General features: G+C 39.2%; 1 non-coding gene across 1 annotated transcript; it reads left to right on the top strand.

Moving 5' to 3' along the window:
• Positions 1 to 16,728: 16,728 nt before the first annotated feature.
• Positions 16,729 to 16,835, top strand: LOC127077090 (small nucleolar RNA R71). Its single transcript, XR_007787074.1, has one exon. It is a non-coding gene; the product is annotated as a small nucleolar RNA R71 (small nucleolar RNA).
• The last annotated feature ends 289 nt before the right edge of the window (positions 16,836 to 17,124 follow it).

Raw genomic sequence — 17,124 nt, 5'->3', positions numbered from 1 at the left:
ATATCACTAAAAGTCGTCAACGTCACGATGTAATCGGATTGACGTCTATACATATCTCAATATTCCGCAAACAATTTACAATATAAATTTTTCTAGATTTTTTACAAGCAACCCTACAATGTTATTAACAATCAATTGGCAAAAGGAATATAATATTATGACTATTATCTAACCCAAAAGCATTTTCAGTAACAACAATATAATTGCACCAAATTAATAAGGAAAACTTAATTGAGACAATATCATAATGGCAAAAGCAAACAAAAAGCTTCAGTACTCGATAATATGGATACAAATTTATAATACTAAAAAAAACATAAATGTTACAAAGGCCACTTCCGGTAGCAGATCATGCTACGGCAAAACAATTTCACCATGCTGTATGATAAGAGGGACACCAAATAGCCATCATAATGTTTTCAACCTTACAACACCAATTTCTAGCACAAAATAGTATAACCAATGTTTGAAAATTAAGGACACGACTTGGAAGAATAATCAGTATACTGCCGACACAAACATAGTTGAAATCTTTATCGAGTTTGTTGTGATTAAAAACCAAACGAAGATAACAGCAGCATAATTGAAATGATAATAAGGAAAACCAGTACACTTTGTCAACATTCAAAAAAATGTCCTTAACCACAAACGACTAAACAGCAGCAACATAAACAAAAATCAACAATGAAACAAGCATATTAATCAAACGACACTGAAAGCAAATGAGAAAGGAGAGTCATGAACCAACCGACGAAACAAAGACACTATTCTGCGTTGTTACACTTGAGAGAGCGTACGATCCATTCCCATCTTTCTTTTTGATTTTGGTTACGACGTCGGAGTTGTCGTTCGCTCGCGACGCGGACGATGTGAAGCGGCGGTAGATTGTGCGGAAGCTGGAGAGGAAAGGATTGAAGAAATCCATCGGCAGCGTTGTTGCTGTTGGAGATAAAAGAGAGCGTATGGAGTGTGAATCACGAACGGAGGGGGGTTCGCACGATGAAGGCCGACGAGGGTTTTGGTTGGTGGTGCGGTTGTTTGTGTGACAGCGGTCGAAAGAGAAGAAGAGGTGTGGTCGATGGTGAATAGTGAAACGGAGGGTTTAGCGGTGGAAGAGCGAAACAGGGGTTTGTGAAGGTGGATTTGGGTCGTTGAGGGTTCGTGAAGGTGAAGGAGGTTAGGTGTGTTAGTGGAAGATGAAGAGCAAAATGAAGTTGAGGTGAAGGAATGTGGATCGGAGGTGGTTAACGGAGGATGAAGGGTGATGGTTGGTGCGCCGGCGGTTCTAGGGCGGATGTGTGGATCTGGAAAGAAGAAAATGATTTTCTCCTCTTTTTCTCCGTTTGCTTTTTTGTTACCCAGAGAAAAAGATCAAATTGAGAGAGAGACTCTCGTGAGTGAGTGTGAGGGAGAAAAAGTAGGTTAGTGTGTAATGAGTGATTTTACGTGTGGGAGTGAGAGAGATGGAGTGAGGGGATTTATGTGTGAGGTGTCAGGTCTGAGGGAAAAGAATGAGGCGTGTGAGAGAGAAAAGAGATATTGGAGAGAGAGGAGAGGAAAACGTGAGAGAAAGAGAGTGAGTGGTAGGTGAGTAGGGCGGCGTGAGGTGTCACGTGAGAGAGTGAGGGCAGTGATAGGTGGCTGCGTGAGGAGACGTGTGAGTGGATACCAGCTGGCAGGATCCAATGTATCAAATATATTTTTTCATTAAATTATTATTCCTTTAAGAAAATAAGCTCCTAAAATTTCTAATTAATATTTGATTCAAATAAATTTAAATTACTTTAATTAATAACTAAACCAAAAAATATTGACCAATTAGAAATAGAAACCGAGTACAAATTTGCTCGGAAAATTAAATCGGTCACACTAAAATGATCAGCACAAAATATACTTATTGAAAAAATACAGCGTTTCTTCATATTTTGAAATAAATTTTCACCGGTTAAAAGGCTCAGGCGGGTCAAAATGTAATCGAAACAGTCGCTGAAAAATACAATGAGCACACCAGGTTAAACTACATGAACTGTAGATTAATAATACTAGTGTCTGTGATTTTAATTTTGAAACTTTTCACCCGCTGATTTTGCATGTTCTTGAGAGATGATTCAACCGATTTGTCTGTATTCTCAATAAATTCATTCTGACTGATATTTTAGGTGTTATTCATGATGGAATGTATGTCATGCTATGCATATGATGCAAAATAAAAATGAAATCAATTCTATGAAAATTTAAATATGCCCGGACAAAATTGGGGTATGACAGCTGCCCCTATTTAATTATCTTGAACTAGAAAGTAAGAATGACGACAGTCTTCATACAGTCGCGGTGGAAGGTAATTAAATACGAAAATATCCAAATTTTGTCCTTTGAAATGCAATGGAGAAATGCAGAAAGAAAATGCAATGGATTCTAACAACACCGAGGTAATAGGGATAGAATGTCAAATCAAGGCCAACCCTCGAGTCGACACTCGAATCCTGTAAAGGTCGTTATTGATGTGAGGACAAAAACTGAACAGGCTCTCTGGCACCAAAAGGATGACAGTAGAGTTAATCACTATCACCAAAAGGATGATAGTAATTCACCATGATTGTCAGGAATGTCATCACCAAAAGGATGATGGATAAACCAAGCTTCCAAAAGTAGTCATCACCAAAAGGATGATGGTTACAGTGGCTACAACAAAGATCGCCATCACCAAAAGGATTATGGTAAGATCAATAACAAATCTCGCTATCACCAAAAGGATGAAAGCTAGACACAATCCAAAGATTTCCATTACCAAAAGGATGATGTCCGTCACCAAAAGGATGATGGTTATTTTGATAAAGTTTCCCATTACATAGAGTATAATATCAAGGCTATCACCAAAAGGATGATAGTTGACTCATCAACTTCAAAGATCACCGTCACCAAAAGGATGAGGGTAAGATTCAACAACAAAACTTGTTATCACCAAAAGGATGATAATAAGTCGACAATCACCATCACCAAAAGGATGAAGGTATTATCAAACATCGAAACTTGTTACCACCAAAAGGATGATAATAAGAACACAACTCAAACGATCACCATCACCAAAAGGATGAAGGTAAGTTACAAGATAAAACTTGTTATCACCAAAAGGATGACAATAAGTCAACAATCACCATCACCAAAAGGATGAAGGTAAGGTCAAATGACAAAACTTGTTACCACCAAAAGGATGATAATAAGCATACAACGCAATTGATCACCATCACCAAAAGGATGAAGGTAAGATCAAGGCAAAAACTTGTTATCACCAAAAGGATGACAATAAGCACACAACTCAAACGATCACCATCACCAAAAGGATGAAGGTCAGATAAAAGACGAAACTTGTTACCACCAAAAGGATGATAATAAGTCCACAACTCAAATGATCACCATCACCAAAAGGATGAAGGTAAGATCAAAACAAAACTTGTTACCACCAAAAGGATGATAATAAGTCAATAACTTCAATGGTCACCATCACCAAAAGGATGAAGGTAAAATCAAAACAACAACTTGTTATCACCAAAAGAATGATAATAAGTCAACAATCACCATCACCAAAAGGATGAAGGTATTCTCAAACAACAAAACTTGTTATCACCAAAAGGATGATAGTAAGTCGATAACTTTTATTGATCACCGTCACCAAAAGGATGAAGGTAGGATCGGACAACAAAACTTGTTATCACCAAAAGGATGATAATAAGTCGACAGTCACCATCACCAAAAGGATGAAGGTACTACAAACAACAAGACTCGTTATCACCAAAAGGATGATAATGAATCAACAATCACCATCACCAAAAGGATGAAGGTGAGATCATAACTTCGAAACTTGTTACCACCAAAAGGATGATAATAAGTTATAATAACTTCAAATATTGTTGACACCAAAAGGATGATAGTGGGGTTGGACTTTTCAAATGTCACCATCACCAAAAGGATGATAGCTTAAACCAAACTTCGTAATCTCTATCACCAAAAGGATGATGTTTAGACTGAACTGGACTTCATCACCAAAAGGATGATAGTTGAACCAAAATGACAAGGATCCTTATCACCACAAGGATCGCCGACACCAAAAGGATGACGGTAGGCCATGATAATTGCAGAGGTCACCATTCACTAAAAGGATGAAGGTTGGACCAAAAACTTCAAGGATCGCCGACACCAAAAGGATGACGGTAAGGTCACACGACAAAACTTGTTACCACCAAAAGGATGACAATAAGCTTTAATAATAAAAGATCGCCATTCACCAAAAGGATGAAGGTCAGATCAAAACCTCAAGGATCTTTGACACCAAAAGGATGATGGTAAGATCACAAATGTCAAGGATTTACCATTACCAAAAGGATAACGGTGATCGTAAACAGGGTGATGATTAATATTATTCCTCAATGGACTTTCACCAAAAGGATGATAGTGAGAAAAATATTTGAAAAATAAGGCTACTGTCAAAGTTCAGTAAATCTGATTTGTTGGGTAGTGTTGAAACATTACTGGGTAATATTTGCTTGGGGTATCAATAACAAAAGGTTGCAAAACCAATATTCTCTAGAGAGATGTAATTTCCATCAACAAAAGGTTACAGGAAACGACTCATTGAGGGACGCTCAACGCGAAACAAAGTAGGTGTTTTTAAAGAAACATTTCTTGGTTTAGCTGAGGATAACATCTTATCAACAAAAGGTTGAAAGATGTAACTCAATGGGGAACACCCGATAGCAGGGTAGGAACTTACTCAGAGAAAAACAATGACTCAACTGAGGGTTGGCCTGGATGCCTACGACTAAACCTTGAATTTTGATTTGTGTTATATGCGTAAATGATATGCATGCAAAGATGTATGAGATGATGAATGTAATGTATGTGTCGCATGTTTGAATGCAAAGAATGATTGGTTTGTTTGGGATTGGCCCCCCTTTTCAAAGGCAATGTATTTTCTGGAAACCAGTGTTGGTTGTATTAGTTTTTGTGTGTGTGCCAGCAAGGTGGACTTTGGCTTTTCTGGTAATTGTCACTGTGGATTGGACTATTGGTTGGTGGAAAGGATCTGACTTCCTGACACTCGGTAGTTGATGATGTGATGAACACGCCGTAGGCGTGGATACTCTTGGTGCCCCAAGTTTAATCTCTTGCTGATATATTGTGTATTTGTCTTCGAGAAGATCTCAGTTCTTCTTCTGAAGTGTTTGGCCAGCCTGTGACTGAGCATAGCGACATGATCAACGCATGATGATTGTGCTTTTGACGTGCCCTAAGGATTCTTGTTGTACTGGTATGGACTTTCAACATTTTTGTTGTGAATTCAAGCAGTTTCCAGTGTCTGACGCAATCTGCTTGATTGACTTGAAGATATGAAGGGAACTTTCCCCTTGCAACTTGTCTTGCCCCAGACTGTAGGGTACCAAATGGTATTCTCCCTGAAAGGAAACCTTGGGAGTGGTTATCCGATGACGTGGTCTGAGTCTGTTTTTTCCAGCTTCTGAATCTTGCAATGGTCTGCCCCTGATTAGCCTTTGGGGGACTTGCCCTAGACGGACTGAGTATTGAAGTGTTTTTTTCTTGATCAACCGATACTTGGAGATTTGTCTTATACTGACTGCTTCTTAGGTCAATATTAATCAAAATGATGCCATGCCCCTGATTCATAGGATGGTCTTGATTCGTGTCAGCACCAACGATCAAGTACCTCTTGAATTGCCCCTTGTTGGAATTTTCTTGATGTCAATTACTGACTGACAATTAAGAATTGTTATCCAAGAAATGGTGATTTTAATGCAACAGTTATGTAAGTTTTGAAAAACAATCATTCACTCGGGAGTGTTGTGGTAGTGTGTGACGAGTGGACCAAGAGTCCAAACGCGGTGTTGATTTTGCTTAGCGTGTGAGTGACACAGTGAGAATAGAATATTAGAAAATCTTTGGGTGTCAGTTTACGCAACCTTGTCGTAATATGCTTTCAGAATAAACCTTACTTCAATTAGGTCTTTTGAAGGTTGTAACGTGGCTTGGTTCATGGTTATTGAAACAAAAGGATATAAGGCTCAAAATTATTTTAACCCACCCCTTCTTCATGATGATCTCCAATCCTACATTCAGTTAATTCGACACACATTTTACTTTTACGAGAGTTCAGTAGTGTAAGATCCCTTGAAATGACAGTCATCCTATTTTGCTCTTTATGGCTATGGGTGACCCTTTGGTTTTGGTATAGCGGTCACCGAATCTTGTTTTGTTTTGTTGAGGACTTTCATTGCCTCTTTCGATTTTTGTTTTGATCCCTAATTTTGCATGGACCGCCTTGTTGAAGCTTTAATCCATCGGGATTGCCCCAGTTTTTGCCTAAGTCTCCTTTTTGGGTGTTGGACTTAGCGGGCTCTTTCTTTGATTTTTTTTTTTGAAAATTGTGACTGCTAAGTCATTGGTCATTGAAGAACAACCGACATAAAATTTGGATTTGTACGGTTCCTTCGACACTTCAGGATGTGTGCGAAGAATATCATGTGATTGATCCTTGTATGGGATATTTCATCTTGTAATTCAGATGTGAAGTCAGATTAACTGAACACTACCCTGCCCCAGGTTAAGCGTAAGGGTTTGTAGATCCGAAAGAAGCTCCTACTTCTAGGCTCGAAGTGGTTGACTAGGGATTAACTCCTTATCTCTCCAGTGTTTGGGGATTTTGAAACAATGCCTGTACATCATTAGCAGGATTTTATCCGAAACAATATAATCAACAATTATGAGTATCGTGTTTTCGTCATCCTCCTTCCAACATTTACTAACAATAGTGTGATAAAGAAGGTGAAGTGGAAAAGCATGTGTTTGTGATTTGAAAATGTGATAGATGAGTGAATATGAAAGATTGATTCAAAGCATGCATAATCATCCCATTAATAAAACCAGATATAGATAACAATGTTTAAAGCATACAGTACTTAAACAAACAAGAACAAATTACAAAAGTGCGAAATGGTAAAAATGGCATAATGATTGCCTTCATTCAAGGAAACGAGACTTCATCTCCTGATTCACTATTGAGCTGGCTTCATCAGGAACTACTCTGCTGGTTCAGGTTGGTGAGAAGCTTTATCTTCGAGCTTCACTCGACTCTGCATGCACTGGCATGGGATTTATTGCAACATTTGGCCTAACTGGTGTGAAGGTAACTGCCTTACTGTCAATCAGGTCTTGGACTTTGTGTTTTAAAGCCTTGCAATTCTCCACTGTGTGCCCTGGGGCACCCATGTGATACTCGCAGTGAGCATTGACGTCGTAGCCTGGTGGATATGACGGAGTTGCAGGTGTTAGCTCCTTCAAAACAATTGATCCATCCTTTAGCAGGTAGGGAATGATCTTGCTGTATGGTACTGGAAAAGGATCGAAATGTCTTTTTGGCCTCCTTGCCCTCTGTTGGTTAGGTTGACGTTATGGTGGAGCACGTTGCTGTTGATTCTGATGTTGTTGCTGGTAAGCCGGCTGCTGATATTGTTGTTGATATGGTTGCTGATAGGGTGGCTGATATGGTGTCGGGATGACCGCGGCAACCTGATGATAAGGCGTATGAGCATACGGAGGTGCCCTATATCCCCCTCCTCTCATTACGGCATTGGTCTGCCCTTCTGGCTTCTTTGGGAGACTGGGATAGGGTTTCTTCATCCCATTTGAAGCATTGGCAGCACAAGGTAGCTTCCCCTTCTTGATTTGGCTCTCGATTTGTTCTCCCACGGAGACAACCTCAGTAAAAGTTAGGAAGCTGGACCCTACCATTTTCTCCATGTACTGGGTATGCAGAGTTCCCATAAACATGTCAATTAGCTCTTTGTCAAGAAGAGGAGGTTGGACACGAGTTGCAAGCTCTCTCCACCGCTGTGCGTATTCCTTGAATGACTCGTTGTTGCATTGAGTCATGTCTTGCAGTTGTGTACGATTGGGTGCTAGATCAGTGTTGTACTAATAATGCCTAAGGAAGGCTTCAGCAAGGTCTCTCCATGATTGGACCTGACCTCTCTCCAGTTGCATGTACCATTCCAAAGATGCCCCACTGAGACTATCTTGGAAGTAATGAATCAGGAGTTGATCATTACTGATGTGGGCAGCCATCTTGCGGCAGTAAGCTCTGAGGTGAGTTCTCGGGCAACTAATCCCTTTGTACTTGTCAAAGTCCGGGACTTTGAATTTTTGCGGGATCACCAAACCTGGTACCAAGCACATGTCGACAGCGTCCAAACCGGGAGTAGTGTGAACCTCCAAGGACTTGAATTTCTCTTCCAGAGCATGGAGTCTCTCAACAGTTGGGTCCGGGAGATCTCCAACAACAGGTTTGGCTAGTTGTGGCATGAAGAATGCGTCATATGGATCTTCATCACCTATCATAGATCCGTGTCGAGCAGATACAGCAGAATGCTCGTGGGGTTTTATATTGTCCATTGGGATCGGAATAGGGGTCGGTCCTCCTCTAGGCTGGGCAAGATTACCATTAAGGTCAATCTCTCCAGGGATGCTAAGCGATGGAGATCAAAACTGGGCAGCAACTTTCCTGGCTTCCGCGCTAGTCTCTGCATCCTTTTCCTTCTGGCCCAAGAGTAACATGGTCTCAAGCAAGCGATCCATATTTGCCTGCATGGAGTCAATGTCTGTTCTCATCGAAACCTGGTTTGCTTCCAACTGTTCAAGTGTCATCTTGTAGTTGCGGCGTGTCTCATACCGGTGTCGAGTAGTCAGCGTTTACTGGACAAAGGGTAGAATATGGTGTGAGCTTTTGCTTCTGGACAATGATATGCAATGCATGTTTATGATATGCAAATGCATGAAGTTTTGCCATGTTTTTTGCAAGGAATACAAATACTCGAGATTATCCACACGTCGGGTACATCAGGATAATAGGAAGAAGTACGGGTTTCTCTGATCACAAGAAATTCCCCAAAGGTAGATTCTAAAGTTATGTTTTCGAGGAAGGAACTTAGACTCACGGATCAAGTTCAAAACCTCCTCGCAATGGTGGGCTAGCCACATCATGATGGGAGTTCTAAACTGATCTAATCTAAGTGGGATTATCGTATTGTTCGAACAGGGTGTAGACCCTTCGGTTCAATACTACATAATCACCGATCATGAAAACAAAACTTGGGTTTAAGGAGAGGTCCCTAGAGTCACGGGTCGTGTTTAGAACCTCCCCACAATAATGGGCTAGCCATATTGTGATGGAAACTCCAAACAGATCTACTCTAGGTGGAGTCTTCGTATTGTCCCAATGAGGTGTACACCCCTCGGTTCAATACTATAAAACTCCGGGTTCTAAGTTTTCCTCAAAGCTCGGGTATGAAGCTTATCTCACAGCACACATCAAGCCCCATATTAAAGTATCAAGGCAAATTACATACAACACAAGCAATCAGAATAAAATACAGAGAAATAAACATGGAAGAAACGAATATCTTCCCACGGTCATAGCAAAATCAGACTAAGTTAGGCTAGACTCTCTCTTGCTTGGAGCAGGGTCCCCAGCAGAGTCGCCAGTCTGTCGCACCTCAAAAAAATGATAATGCGATCCCTCGCGATGGAATGCGGAAAAATGTTAGTTCGAACAGAGTTGCCACCGAACTTTATTTATTCCAATGAAGGAATAGGAAAATATCGAGAAAACCTTTAGAAATAAGAATAATGGTCGTCGCAACCATATTCGGGTTCGGGAGTCGATTACGCAAGGGGAAGGTATTAGCACCCCTCACGTCCGTTGTACTCAACGGGAACCTTTTAATCTGATTTGCTATCTGAATATTAGTTGACTGTTATTCGCTTTCTTCGAGTGATTAGAATTGATGATAGATATGGATGAAGACCTCAGGAGGGGAAAAATGAGAGGTTTTTTATTAGTGTGCTCGCGAAGATACAACAATCTCCTGCCTACGTATCCTTATGGTGCAATAAGGAAATCAGAGCATTCGTAGTTTGGGTTACTACGAATATTTGGTGTGTTTTGTTTGACGAACGACTGTGTAGGTCGGCGTTCTAACGGCTAAACGCTGGCTTGTCTACTCTCGGTGGAGGCTCTAGCACTGGTTTGTTGTGCGCATTAGAAAGGATTAACAGTATTCTTTTTGAATAGAAGGGTTTTGGTCACGCGGGGGTGACGAGTTGAATTAATGTGTTTAGGTTTGATTAGTTTCGATCGCTCGGGGGCGAGAAATTAGATTTGATTTGTTTGAGATGTTTTGAAGAACGACGAAAGATTGAGCAATATGGTGCACACCAATCGTTCAATTCTTTCGAGGAATAATAAGGCGACCGCCTTCTACTCCTTTTCCGTTCGAATTATTTTGAAAGTTTGTTTGCGGATGTCGAATATGCACGGTAATGAGGCGTACGCCTCCTACTTGCTTATTTAAAGAATAATGAGGCGTGCGCCACTTATTCCTTTATCCAAGTTTAGTTAAAATGTATTAATCGGAAGTCGATGATTTGTGCAATATGGCGAGTGCCAATTATTCAAATAATCGAGAGATGGTGAGGCGAACGTCTCCCATCTTTTGTCATCCGAAGTTTAATTGTAAAAGATATGTTCTTAGATGTCGTATTTGATTTTGCAAAAATAGTTTGAATTTTGAATTGGTAGGTTTGGAAAAGTCGACGATTTGAGCAATGTGGCGTACGCCAATTATTCAAATAATCAAGGAATGGTGAGGCGAACGCCTCCCATTCTCTATTGAAGTTTAAGTTAAAGTTTTTTTGTAAAATTGGATTTGATATAAGAGGTGATTTGAATTTGTATAATTATTGTTTTAATTTTGATGACGAAAATTCGAGCAATGTGGCGTACGCCAATTATTCGAATAATCGAAAGATAATGAGGCGAACGCCTCCTATCCTTTTATTATCTGAAATTTAGAATTTAACGGATTTAAAATTGGTAGTTGATTTAAAAAAATGATTTGAATATGATGGTTGAAGTTTAAAAATGATTTGAAATTAGAAATTATATTTAATTTGAAAAAAATGATTTGCAAATTGTATTTGGTTAAGGTTTTTACTTGGGTGACAAGAACTCGTGCAATATGGCGTATGCCAATCATTCGAGTAATTGAGAAATAGTGAAGCGAACGCTTCCTATATCTTTTTCATCCCAAATTTATGTTAAGAGAAAATTCTTTTGCATGTTAAATGGTTTGGAAAATGATTTGAATTGGAATGAATAAATCAATAAATTTTTAATTAACCAAATTAATTTCTTAAGATTTGATTGAATCGATTAATTAACTTAATTAAAATTAATTATCAAAATTATTTATTTATGCTCAAATAATCATGTTAATTAAAATTAATTAATAGTAATTAATTAATTAAACAAAATTTAATTTAATTGACTAATATAATTAAAAGAATGGAAATATGTGATAAATATTGATTTACAAAAATTGAATTGGTGACAAAATGTGCTCAAGAACCGGTTTATACATAGCGGCAATTGAATTGGAATGTCGCATGTGAGATCGAAACGCGGTGAAAAAAGGTCCATTAATTTATTGAAAATTTGGCGGCATACCGACATGAATTTGTCGAATCCACATAAAAATCCAATTTAAATGTAATGGAATTTAAACAACAATTCAACCTTATTTATTTACAAAATATATCACTAAAAGTCGTCAACGTCGCGATGTAATCGGATTGACGTCTATACATATCTCAATATTCCGCAAACAATTTACGATATAAATTTTTCTAGATTTTTTACAAGCAACCCTACAATGTTATTAACAATCAATTGGCAAAAGGAATATAATATTATGACTATTATCTAACCCAAAAGCATTTTCAGTAACAACAATATAATTGCACCAAATTAATAAGGAAAACTTAATTGAGACAATATCATAATGGCAAAAGCAAACAAAAAGCTTCAGTACTCGATAATATGGATACAAATTTATAATACTAAAAAAACATAAATGTTACAAAGGCCACTTCCGGTAGCAGATCATGCTACGGCAAAACAATTTCACCATGCTGTATGATAAGAGGGACACCAAATAGCCATCATAATGTTTTCAACCTTACAACACCAATTTCTAGCACAAAATAGTATAACCAATGTTTGAAAATTAAGGACACGACTTGGAAGAATAATCAGTATACTGCCGACACAAACATAGTTGAAATCTTTATCGAGTTTGTTGTGATTAAAAACCAAACGAAGATAACAGCAGCATAATTGAAATGATAATAAGGAAAACCAGTACACTTTGTCAACATTCAAAAAAATGTCCTTAACCACAAACGACTAAACAGCAGCAACATAAACAAAAATCAACAATGAAACAAGCATATTAATCAAACGACACTGAAAGCAAATGAGAAAGGAGAGTCATGAACCAACCGACGAAACAAAGACACTATTCTGCGTTGTTACACTTGAGAGAGCGTACGATCCATTCCCATCTTTCTTTTTGATTTTGGTTACGACGTCGGAGTTGTCGTTCGCTCGCGACGCGGACGATGTGAAGCGGCGGTAGATTGTGCGGAAGCTGGAGAGGAAAGGATTGAAGAAATCCATCGGCAGCGTTGTTGCTGTTGGAGATAAAAGAGAGCGTATGGAGTGTGAATCACGAACGGAGGGGGGTTCGCACGGTGAAGGCCGACGAGGGTTTTGGTTGGTGGTGCGGTTGTTTGTGTGACAGCGGTCGAAAGAGAAGAAGAGGTGTGGTCGATGGTGAATAGTGAAACGGAGGGTTTAGCGGTGGAAGAGCGAAACAGGGGTTTGTGAAGGTGGATTTGGGTCGTTGAGGGTTCGTGAAGGTGAAGGAGGTTAGGTGTGTTAGTGGAAGATGAAGAGCAAAATGAAGTTGAGGTGAAGGAATGTGGATCGGAGGTGGTTAACGGAGGATGAAGGGTGATGGTTGGTGCGCCGGCGGTTCTAGGGCGGATGTGTGGATCTGGAAAGAAGAAAATGATTTTCTCCTCTTTTTCTCCTTTTGCTTTTTTGTTACCCAGAGAAAAAGATCAAATTGAGAGAGAGAATCTCGTGAGTGAGTGTGAGGGAGAAAACGTAGGTTAGTGTGTAATGAGTGATTTTACGTGTGGGAGTGAGAGAGATGGAGTGAGGGGATTTATGTGTGAGGTGTCAGGTCTGAGGGAAAAGAATGAGGCGTGTGAGAGAGAAAAGAGATATTGGAGAGAGAGGAGAGGAAAGCGTGAGAGAAAGAGAGTGAGTGGTAGGTGAGTAGGGCGGCGTGAGGTGTCACGTGAGAGAGTGAGGGCAGTGATAGGTGGCTGCGTGAGGAGACGTGTGAGTGGATACCAGCTGGTAGGATCCAATGTACCAAATATATTTTTTCATTAAATTATTATTCCTTTAAGAAAATAAGCTCCTAAAATTTCTAATTAATATTTGATTCAAATAAATTTAAATTACTTTAATTAATAACTAAACCAAAAAATATTGACCAATTAGAAATAGAAACCGAGTACAAATTTGCTCGGAAAATTAAATCGGTCACACTAAAATGATCAGCACAAAATATACTTATTGAAAAAATACAGCGTTTCTTCATATTTTGAAATAAATTTTCACCGGTTAAAAGGCTCAGGCGGGTCAAAATGTAATCGAAATAGTCGCTGAAAAATACAATGAGCACACCAGGTTAAACTACATGAACCGTAGATTAATAATACTGGTGTCTGTGATTTTAATTTTGAAACTTTTCACCCGCTGATTTTGCATGTTCTTGAGAGATGATTCAACCGATTTGTCTGTATTCTCAATAAATTCATTCTGACTGATATTTTAGGTGTTATTCATGATGGAATGTATGTCATGCTATGCATATGATGCAAAATAAAAATGAAATCAATTCTATGAAAATTTAAATATGCCCGGACAAAATTGGGGTATGACACTTCTCTGATGGTTTTTGGTGGTTTTAGGTTTTCTATAACTTCTATTTTAGCTTTATCTACCTCTATACATTTTTCGGAAACTATATGTCCTAAAAGTATTCCTTCGGTCACCATGAAATGACATTTTTCCCAGTTTAGCACGAGGTTCACCTCCACGCATCTCTCCAGGATTTTTCAAGGTTAGCAAGACAATTACGGAAATCAAATCCGCAAACCGAGAAATCATCCATAAACACTTCCATGATACCATCTAGGTAATCTGCAAAGATTGACATCATGCAGCGTTGGAAAGTAGCTGGGGCATTACAGAGGCCGAATGGCATTCGTCTGTAGGCAAAAGTTCCATAAGGGCATGTAAAGGTAGTTTTTTCTTGATCTTCGGGGTGGATAGGTATTTGGAAGAATCCAGAGTATCCATCTAGATAGCAGAAGTAAGAGTGTCTGGCTAGACGCTCCAACATCTGGTCTATAAATGGTAAAGGGAAATGATCCTTCCTAGTTGTTTTATTTAATTTTCTATAATCTATACACATCCGCCATCCTCCTTCTAAATGTTTTGCTACATGTTCGCCTTTATCGTTTTGCACGACTGTGATGCCTCCCTTTTTAGGTACTACATGCACAGGGCTCACCCACTTACTATCCGAGATCTGGTAGATGATACCTGCCTCAAGTAACTTAAGAACTTCCTTCTTAACAACATCACTCATTATAGGGTTTATTCTTCTCTGATGTTCCCTAGAGGGTTTTGAATCTTCTTCGAGCGAAATCTGATGCATGCATACGGATGGGCTTATACCTTTCAGGTCAGGGATATTATATCCTAAGGCTGAGGGATATCTTCGTAAAATGTCTAAAAGTTGGTTCGTTTCCTCTTGGCTCAAGGTAGCACTAACTATAATTGGACGGTTCATCTTTTCATCGAGGAAATCGTATCTCAGGTTCTTAGGTAGTTCCTTAAGTTCTAAGGTTGGTTGCTTAGGGCATGGCATAGGATATGGGGTAAGGGATAAACATTCGTAAAGGTTATCATCAATGTAGGGTTTCTTAAAGTCATCATCTTCCCTTATGAGAGTTGATGGTAACTTAATTGTTTTTATAATTTCTTTTTGTTCTAATTCTCTAACACATTCATCAATGATATCTAAGGCATAACACGAGTCTCCTATCATAGGTGCCATAAGAAATTTCGAAAGTATAAATTCTATTTTCTCGTCACCTACCTTAAATGTCAACTTTCCTTTCTTGACATCTATCATGGCTCCTGCAGTCGATAAGAATGGTCTACCTAGAAGGATTGGTATATCATTGTCCTCTTTGATGTCCATGACAACAAAATCAGTAGGGATAAACAACTGACCTATCCTAACAGGAACATCTTCTAAAATGTCTATCGGATATTTAACAGATCTATCGGCTAACTGAAGTGACATCTTAGTAGGCTGTAATTCTCCTAAGTTTAACCTCTCACAAACTGCTAAAGGCATTAGGCTCACACTAGCTCCTAAGTCTAGAAAAGCTTTTTCGATGACATGATTACCCAAAAGGCAAGGAATGGAGAAATTTCCAGGATCTTTATCTTTCTTTGCTAATTTGTCCTCGAAAATAGCATTACATTCCAAAGGCTTCGGATCGTCAAGTCTACGTTTGTTGGTAAGGATGTCTTTGAGAAACTTTGCATAAGAAGGTATTTGGGTGATGGCTTCTGTGAAAGGGATTTCTACATGAAGTTTTTCTATAACTTTAATAAATTTTTGATACTGTTTATTGATCTGGGTTTGTTTGAGTCTTTGCGGATATGGTATAGGTGGTTTATATGGCGGGGGTGGTAGGTAGGTTTTATCTTTAGGTTCTTCTCCTTTTTCTCGACCTTCCTGGTTTTCAGATTCCTCTGGTTCCTTTACTTCGTCCGGGGGCTTGGTACATTCCTTAGAAGTTTCATGTTCACTCAATCTAGGGTTTGGTGGCTCATCATAAGCATTCCCACTTCGTAGGGTAATGGCATTGGCTTGTCCTCTCGGATTTTGTTAAGGTTGTCCAGGGAATTGTCCTTCAGGTGTAGTCTGAGGGGCTTGGTTTAAAGCTACCTGAGAGATATGGGTTTCAAGCATCTTGGTATGAGTAACTATTTGGTCAACCTTGGTTCCTAACTGAGTAATCAATTCGTTAACATGAATGTTTTGGTTCATGAACTCCTTGTTTTGTTGGGTTTGAGCGGAGATAAAATTTTTCATAATTTTCTCAAGGCTCGGCTTTGATGGCACAGGTTGCATAGGTTGATTTGATCTAGGGGCTTGATAACTATGTCTCGGGGGTGCATTATTTTGGATAGGGTTATTGTTTTTATAGGAGAAGTTCGGGTGATTCCTCCATCCAGGGTTATAGGTATTCGAATATGGGTTCCCTTGGGTGTAGTTCACTTGCTCATAGTGGGTTTCGTTTAATAGACTGCATTCTGCAGATTGGTGTCCTTTGGTTCCACATATCTCACAATCCGACGAAACTGCGGCTATAGTATTCGGGTTTATGCACATATGCTCGACTTTGAGGGCTAATGCGTCCATTTTAGCTTGCATCATGTCTATAGAGCTTAGTTCATGCACTTCTCCTTGGGCTCCCTTCTTCTCAACTGTCGCTCGTTCGACTCCCCATGATTGATGGTTTTGAGCCATATCTTCGATGAGGGCACTAGCTTCAGGATAAGGTTTGTTCATCAGAGCACCGCCTGCGGCAGCATCGATGGTCATCTTTGTGTTGTAATGAAGTCCATTATAAAAGGTTTGAATGATTAACCAATTTTCTAAACCATGATGTGGGCATGCTCGTAACAACTCTTTATATCTCTCCCAAGCTTCGAACAGCGATTCTCCTTGGTTTTGGGTAAATCTAGTTATATGGCTTCGAAGAACGGCGGTCTTACTCGGGGGAAAATATCTAGCAAGAAAAACTCTTCTAAGGTTATCCCAAGTCGTAATGGAATTGGGTGGAAGGGAATCTAACCATGATAGGGCTTTATCTCTGAGGGAGAAAGGAAATAATCTTAAACGTATTGCCTCAGGAGAAACTCCATTGGTTTTAAAAGTGTCTGCTAATTGAAGAAATATTTTTAAATGTTGGTTTGGGTTCTCAGTAGCGAGACCCGCGAATTGTCTCTGTTGCACTAGTTGCAACAGGGATGGTTTAAGTTCAAAATTATTG

This window comes from Lathyrus oleraceus, chromosome 4 (genome assembly GCF_024323335.1).
Source record: "Lathyrus oleraceus cultivar Zhongwan6 chromosome 4, CAAS_Psat_ZW6_1.0, whole genome shotgun sequence".
Taxonomy (NCBI): Eukaryota; Viridiplantae; Streptophyta; class Magnoliopsida; order Fabales; family Fabaceae; genus Lathyrus; species Lathyrus oleraceus.
The sequence above is the reverse complement of the archived record's forward strand: the minus strand, read 5'-3'. Positions and strand labels throughout refer to the sequence as shown.